This window comes from Saccopteryx leptura, chromosome 8, assembly GCF_036850995.1.
Source record: "Saccopteryx leptura isolate mSacLep1 chromosome 8, mSacLep1_pri_phased_curated, whole genome shotgun sequence".
In the NCBI taxonomy this organism is placed as follows: domain Eukaryota; kingdom Metazoa; phylum Chordata; class Mammalia; order Chiroptera; family Emballonuridae; genus Saccopteryx; species Saccopteryx leptura.
Genome location: NC_089510.1, coordinates 39,986,517 through 39,994,946, shown reverse-complemented (window position 1 = coordinate 39,994,946; position 8,430 = coordinate 39,986,517). Strand labels below are relative to the sequence as shown.

At 37.5% G+C, this 8,430-nt stretch overlaps 1 long non-coding RNA gene across 1 annotated transcript; it reads left to right on the top strand.

The window, feature by feature from the left end:
- The first annotated feature begins 3,712 nt into the window (after positions 1–3,712).
- On the top strand, positions 3,713–5,722 carry LOC136380126 (uncharacterized). The gene is made up of 2 exons (XR_010746846.1): positions 3,713–3,957; positions 4,110–5,722. It is a non-coding gene; the product is annotated as an uncharacterized lncRNA (long non-coding RNA).
- Positions 5,723–8,430: the final 2,708 nt, after the last annotated feature.

Below are 8,430 nucleotides of genomic sequence, written 5' to 3'. Positions count from 1 at the left end.
ACACCCACACACACACACGCCCCAGCCTTTCTCTGATGGTTCCAGTCTCCAAAAAAAGTCACTTAGCCAACATTTGAAAAGGTGCCAAAGGCTTAATATAGGGGCCACGGTGCAGTTGTTACATAGACCATGAAGGATTAGCTGGCTTAGTGCTTCTCAAATGGATGATATGGAGCTTTAATATATATATTATATATATATATACATATATATATCTCCAACATATTTTGAGAAATTGAATTAGTGGCATGCTATGATTATATTCTCTGATCTAAAGCAAAGAGAGAGCTTGGAAGAGTGGTATTTATAGGTATTATATAAGCATTAAAAGAGCAACATGCTGGTGTTTTATGTGCATACAGCGTTATGTTATAATAATAATATGTGTTGATATAGCATCTTCAGCCAGAGATGTCAAAGCACACTTCTCACAGAAGGTAGCCATTGCTATTATCGAAAAATAAATTTTCTACTTGACAGCTGGAGGAACCTAGGCACAAAGGTTAAGTGCAGATACTGCCAGCCATGGGTGCTGGTTTTCCTGCCAGAACGAAAAAGTTTTCCTTCCAGTGGGCAGCACTAACCTGTCGAGATCCCTTAAGTTAAAAACAAATTTACTGAGGTGACTCAAATTTCTACTTATTAAGTGTCCAGTCTTAAATTATACTCTCCTCAAATAAAGATATCCCCACACCAAACTTTCCTATTGGAAATTATTATTAACTACAGAAGAAGATTCTTCATTACATACTACAGCTCATTTTCTCTTCAAGGACCAGAATTATTGTTGACTTTTTAAACACTTTTGTTGTTTGAGGGACAAATTGAAGGAATATTTAATTACAACTAACATTAATATGTGTCCTACCACTGAATCTAAAGTATGCATGTATTTTCCGAGAAAAAAAAATTAAATCAAAAGCAACATAAACCTAAGGTCAAAAATGATTTCATTGGTTTGGGTTAAGAATACTGATAATATCCATTCCATTTTCTGCTTCAAAAGAATGTTGCCCAGTTATGGAGGTTCATTAACTCTTAACTGAAAAACAAAGATTCACATGTTAAATAATTATGTACAATCCTGGGCATTCAACGTTTACTCAAATAATCCAAATAAAAGGTTTGAGACTTATTAGAATTTCATAGCTGACTGAAACAAAGGAAGTATTTTATAGTAGAGGTAGGCCATTATGTACTCTAGGTAGTTCCACTTATCATAGGCAATTTTTTTTTATATATAACCTGCTATGTTTCCCTCGTGGAAAAGATGAGCAATACTTTGTGGAATGTTTGAACTTGGTGCTGTATTTGATAATTTGATTTTACCCAGCTATAGTCACAGTCTTCTAAAGCAGAACTATGCATATAGCTAAAAAACAAACTGCAAACTGACAAAAAAAAGAAAAAGAGGTTCACCCATTTGCATATCCTCACCAGCCTCACATTTAACAAATGCAACTATTTCCTACTGAAAAGATCTCCTCACACCCATATATTTATATTGTTTTCTTGCTCATATTTCTTTGGGGTCTTTGCTCAATTTCATTCTATCATTGAGATCTTCTATGGCCACCTCATATGAAAGAGCCACCCCCATCTAAATCCCTGTCCTATATTAACTTGCTTTATATTTCCCACTGCACTCGCCATCTGACATGGTACATCTTTATTGTCTATTTTCCCTTTGCTAAAATGAAATTTTCACAAGGATGGGTGGGAGCTATTTTTTCACTGTTGATTGCCTACCTTCTAGAATTGAGATAAGAAACCCCCTTTTACTAAGAGGCTTAAAAGGTATTTTATGATTTAGGCCAAGCATTCAGAGAGATTTTGTAAATATGGTTTTTATACTTGTGTGTGATTTACACCAGCTAGTTCAAGATGGCCAATTGCATTCCTGCTTAGGAAGGGCTATTATATTGTAAATGGAGAGGTTTTCTACTAGAAGGTTTTGAGGAAGGAGACTGGGACCCCTTCCCTTCCCCACATCTGTGAGGAAGAGGGCGAACAGCCAGGAATGCTGGAGGGGGGAGGGAGATTTGAGTAGCCCTTTCCTTTCCCCTTTTCTTTCTTTTTAAAGGACGACTTACAAACGCTTATGCTCTGACATCATTTAGCCCCCTGCCATCCTGAAATCCTGTGATGATGTATGTACCTCTTGACCCATGATGACGAACCTTTTTTATAAAAACCGCCCACTTTTGCAGTGGTGGTCAACCTGGTCCCTCCCGCCCACTAGTGGGCGTTCCTTCTTTCATGGTGGGCAGTAGCGGAGCAACCAAAGGGCGCGCGATTGGCCCACCATGAAAGCTGAAACACCCACTAGTGGATGGGAGGGAACAGATTGACTACCACTGCAAAAGTGGGCGATTTTTATAAAAAAGGTTTGACATCACAGGTCTAGACAAAGGAATCACGAGATCCATATATGTGAACTTGTGTTCTGTAAAGGGTGTATAAGATGTAAGACATCTAATTTGGGGGAGCACATATCTTTGGAGCTATAGTCCCATGTGTTCCACTGGCTTAATACTTTTTTCCTCTTAGACAGTTGTCTGAGTGTCTATGCTCCATTAGGTTGCTTGCCTGCAACAGAATAATATCTACCATATAGGTCCCAGATTGGATGATTAAATGATAACTGTAGTGACATAGCATACGCAGCTGCATGTCTAATGGCAGGTAAACTGAACAGAATATTAATTTTTTAAGCTCTTTGAGTGTATGATCATGTTGAGATTCTTAAGCTGGAAGACGATTACTCTGACTTGCTTAAAACTCTTGTTTTAATTTATTTTAGTGCTACTTAATAAGCCATTGTTTCTCCCCTCCATATTCACACTTCTACTCACTGTATTTTTAATATGGGGGCTATGGTTCTGCAATCTGCCCCCTTTGCCAACTGACTTCCTGGTAGGTGCTATCAATAGAAGTCGCAGGAGGAAGGGTGGAAGACAAGAGTAGGGGAGAAAAGATCTGTTCCTTTCAGTTTGCTTCGTGCTCCTATCAGCATCACATCAGCAATGATAACCTTTCATCTTGTCATCAGCAGTTGGTCCCAGTCTTCTACTTGTTTTGCACTCAATAACCACACTCATCATGACCCATCAGACATACTACCACCACTTCTCAGAGATTCAAGCCCTAGCTCAGTAGGATCCTTCCTTTGAGCTTCTGAGGTCTATTAACCCAGACTGTTCTCTTTGTTTGCCTAGCTCTAAAGGTGGTAATGGATTTCTACATCTTATATCTCTGAAACACCACAGTGTTGCCCTTTTTGGTATGGAGACCCCTCCTTCAAACCCCTGTGTAGCAACACCCTATTATAAAGTTCCCTCCACAACATAGTATGGTTTCTGTTTTCCTGATTGGACCTTGATTGATATTGTAATTTTCAGTGCCTAGTTCTCAAAACCTTCCCATGTAATAGCTATTTTCTCTAAGTCAAACTTTAAAATCACAAAGTCAGCATGAATTCATCAATTAATGTAAATAAAAGCGGTAAGGAACTTGTTCCTTTAATTGTCAATAATATAGAATGAGAAGAGGTGGGGTTTTGTTTTGTTCTTTTTGTTTGTTTATTTGTTTATTTGTTTTTGAGAGAGAGAGACAGGGACAGAAAGATAGGAAGGGAGAGAGATGAGAAGCATCAATTCATAGTTGCAGCACCTTAACTGTTCATTGATTGCTTTCTCATATGTGCCTTGACCAGAGCACTCCAACTGAGCCAGTGACCCCTTGCTCAAGCCAACAACATTGAGCTTCAAGCCAGTGACACTTGGGCTCAAGACAGTGACCATGGGGTCATGTCTATGATCCCACGCTCAAGCCGGCAACCTGGCACTCAAGTTGGATGAGCCCACGCTCAAGGCAGTGACTTTGGAGTTTCAAACCTGGGCCCTCAGTGTTCTAGGCCAATGCTCTAGCCACTGCACTACCACCTGATCAAGCAAGGTGGGTTTGAAATAAGTAAATTTGGAGGAAATTATGTTGGTGGTTTAGTATATAAACATTTCATTTGTTGTTGATGTTCCTCATTTATTAGTAGATAATGGTAAAATACAAATAGAAATTTCTAATTTTGGTGATTCATCTATTTTTTACAGGCCTTGGATGCACTTGATAATCATCATGGAACTAAAAGATAGAATTATTTGGGAAAAGAAGAATTGGACTTATCTCATAAACTTACAATGAAAATGCATACACTTCACATAGCTATCTAAATTTTAACTATATAATATACAACAACTCTTTTGTAGAGCACCAGGGTTCCAAAGAGTACAGTTTGAGGACCTGATATGTAGACAGAAAGAGGAATTCTACCTTTTAACATTATGGTAGGTTAAATGAAAGGAAACTGAAAGCGACAAATGAACAAATCAGACAAACGAAAATTCACAGACACAGACAACAGTATGATGGTTACCAGAGGAAGAGGGAGGAAAGGTAGTAATAGGTAAAGGAAGTCAAATACGTGGTGATGGAAGAAAATTTGACTTTGGGTGGTAAATATACAATATAACATACATATGATATAGCATAGATTTGTACATTTGAAACCTGTATAATTTTATTAACCAATGTCACCTCAATAAATTTAATTTAAAAATGATAGAATAAAGAACAGAGTGCTCAGAAATAAAAATAAGCAAATAAAAGGGTAGGTTAAATTTAGGAAAGATGATTGAGCTACCACTCTGTGCTGGAGTCTATGTTACGGTTTGGGAATGGGAAAACTCAAGTCCTTACCCCCCCCCCAAACCATAATATGCTTGCAAATAATGAAGGGTTGTACAGTATAAGAGAGAGCAAAGGAGTCCCAAGTATGCTTAAAAGAGACTGGGAAGGCCTAACAGCAATGATAACATTTGAATAGTCTTAAAGAATGAGTAAATGTTTTCTATACAGATGGGGTGAAAGCAGCAGAGGGAACAGGAGAATGACAGAAGGTTACAGAGGCATAATAGAGGATAATTTGTTTTGGAAATTACAAGTATTTCCGTGCTGTTAGAGGGTAAAGTACAAAGGGGAATTAGGAGAAAAGGTAAAAAAAAAAAAATTAGATGCGTAGGAAGAGTGCTCTTAAACCTCATAAAGAAGTTCAGGTTGTATTTAGCAGATCATGGAAACAAATGAATTCTGAGTAAGAAATGACAAAATTAGGTTTGCCAGAAAATTCAGAGAACAGTATGAAGGTGAAGATGGATGAATTGTTAGAGGATTTGGGAGAATTACAAGCAGAAATGTAGTAGTGAAGTTGTAAGAACAGGGAGAATGAAGGTCTGAATAGAGCAGTGATAAAGTGGATGGAAAAAGAAAATGAATTCAGGAAAACTAAGTACTTTAAAACAAAATAGTTCATTACCACAGTGGTTTGAATGTGCTGTGGCTAGCTAAGAGATAGTAATGCAGGCAAATGAGAAAAGTAGAAGACAAAAGAGACATTAGCAAAAGGATGGAAAAAAAACCACTCAAATAAAAGGTAGTGTCAATATGGATAGAAACAGAGATATTAGAAGAGAGAATATGGAGAAGAAAATGGGGCAGATCAAATGACAATGCTTGCAATAATATAATTGATGGTTTTCTAAATTATTGGGCAAATTATAATTTCACTTTATATTGTTCCTTTAATTTTTCTGGGCTTGTCTCAGATTCATGTAATGCCCAGTATAGTTTCTTTTATATTATCATTAATAAACAAATGTTTATTGAATGGCAGGAATGGAAAAGAAAGATTAATATTGTGAATGAGGCTTGCTGTTGTATTTAAATTGAACGGAAAGAAAAAAAAATGTGGAGTCTGTAGGTTCAGCACAATGAAGAACCGCTTTTCTCCCCATGAGTGTTTAACAGATCCTACCCTACCTAATCGAACTTGTACCCTTTGGTATCTGAGCCAAACAGATGCTTGTCAGCCACGCTACTTCTAACAACCCAGAGAGATACACATAGGAAGACTGTGGGATCTAATGTTAAAAGCTCTGAAGCTTCACTTCCTGGGTTTCAGTTCAAATTCTCTACTTTGTGATCTTGGGCAAGTTACTGGATTTCTTAGTTTCCTCATGGGAAAATAACTGTTCCTCACACCGTTACTTAAAGATACAATTACTGTATTTCCTCATGTATAGGACACACCTTAATTTTGGGGCCCAAAATTTGAAGAAAAAAAAAAGTAATACATAAAGTTATTGAACTCAAGTTTTTCTCATCATAAAATTCATACAACTCCTCATCACTGTCAAAACTCCCACCCATTAGCTTGCTCTCATCTGTGTCTGATGACAAACCACTGTCTTCATATATGGCCTCGTCCTTAGTTCCATCTATGGCATTTGAAATGCCAAAACCACTGTATAAGATGCACCCAGTTTTTAGACACCAAAATTTTCAAAAATGGTGCGTTTTATACATGGGGAAATATGGTAGTTCATGTAATGACTTTAGAACAGATTTGTTATATAATATAAAGCCCAAGAGGTGTTTGTTTTTTATTGTTAGTATTAATAATATTATATTAGTGTTAGTGGTTTTAAACATAGATTCAGAAATTGCATATTAATCATCAGCATCATGGGAGTGAAATTTTGTTAAGGCTCATTCATATTCCCACATTCACTGAAATCTTGAAACCAGTTTTGATAAACTTGGCCTTCCATAACCTAATTGTATTAATTCAGCATCCTTTCTTATTGCTTACATATCTGTGCTGTGTTCCTTCTGAGGGAGGCAGAATAATATTCCCCATAAGATATCCACATTGCCATCCCCCAAATCTGTGGATAACTTAGTTATAATACTTGGCAAAGGGGGATTAAGTTTGCAAATGGTTAATCAACTGACTTTAGAAACAGGGAAAGTGTCCTGAATTATTCAGGTGGGCTCAACAGAATCACAAGGGTCTTTAAAAGTCAAAGAGAAAGGCAGAAGAATCAGAGGAAGATGTAACTACTGAATATAGTCTGAAATGCAATCTTAATGGCTTTGAAGATAGAGGAAAGAGATAAACCAAAGAATACTGCGGTGTTTGGAATGGAAAAGGCAAACACAAGGATTCTCCTCTACAGCCTATAGCAAAGACTGCAACTGTGCCTATGTCCTAATTTTAGCCAAAGTGAGATCAGTGTTAGGCTCCTAACCTACAAAACTCTAAGACAGTAAATTTGTGTTGTTGTAAGCCATTGTGTCTGTGGTAATTTGTTACAGCAGCGGTAGAAAACTAATAGTAATATAATGAGAAATAATCACTTGATCTTCATCTCTCTGGTTTTTAGCACAGAGTTCCTATAACCCTTGGAATTTCCTGAGTCATAGGATGAGATAAATGCTTTTTATTTATAATAAGCCCCTTTCAATCATATCTGCATTTTTGCTAGTGAAGTGACTCTTGGAGGATGGGGACTGGTTGCCAGAGAAACCAGCCCTGTAATTAGGGAATTGGAAACTTTAGCGCCACTTCCCCCAATCCCCAACATTCAGGAGGGAGAGATGGGCTGGGGGTTAATCTAATCATGGATAGCCGATGATTCAATGATTTAATCAGTCATGCCTACTTAATGATGCTTCCATTAAAAACTTTAACCAAAGTGGTTCTGAATGCTTCTAGGTTGGTGCACACGTAGGCAGTTAATGCACTCAGAGTGCACAGAAGCTCAGTGCCCCTTCCCCATATAATGCTCTATGTGGCTATCTTTTGACCATTTCTGAGTTGTGTCATAAAAAACCAGCAACAAGTGTTTCCCTGAGTTCTGAGAATCTTTCTAGCAAACCGTGAAACCCAAGGGGTGTGTCATATAGATTTATAGCTGGTTGCTCAGAAATACAGGTGACAGCTAGGAAGTTGTGATTGGCATCTAAAGTAGAGATAGCCTTGTGAGCCTGGCCCCTTAACTTGTAGGGTCTGTGTTAATTCCAGGTGTTCAGTGTCATAATTGAATTCTAGAACACCCAATTGTTCTAGAGTTCGGAAATCATTTGGAGTGGGAACCCTATCACCACATTGCCTTTAACATTCCTCATATCCTTGCCTTTAACATTCCTATCTTCTAAAATAAAATGATAAAGGATTTTCTCTTTAAAATGTGAGGTTTTTTGCATCACCTTTAATGGAAAGCACTTAATTTTTTTAACTTCTTCAATCTATGCTGCCTGGAACAGGGCTGAGTGTGTCTACTTCTAAATCGTTGCTCTGGAGCTTATGTTCAACAATCTGTCCTCTTTTTAACCTCTGTGCACACCTTTTTCTTCTGCTGTTACTAGAAATCCTTGACAACATTAATAGGTTTCAGCCTCCTTTGGACCTTTGGTCTCAGTGGGAATTTCTCACTGAAAAGGGTTTTCTAACTTAGCCTCCTGTTTTCCTACCAGTGTGTCATCACTGTTGAATTTACTCTTTGTCTTCTAGTTTTTATCTCCTAACACTTA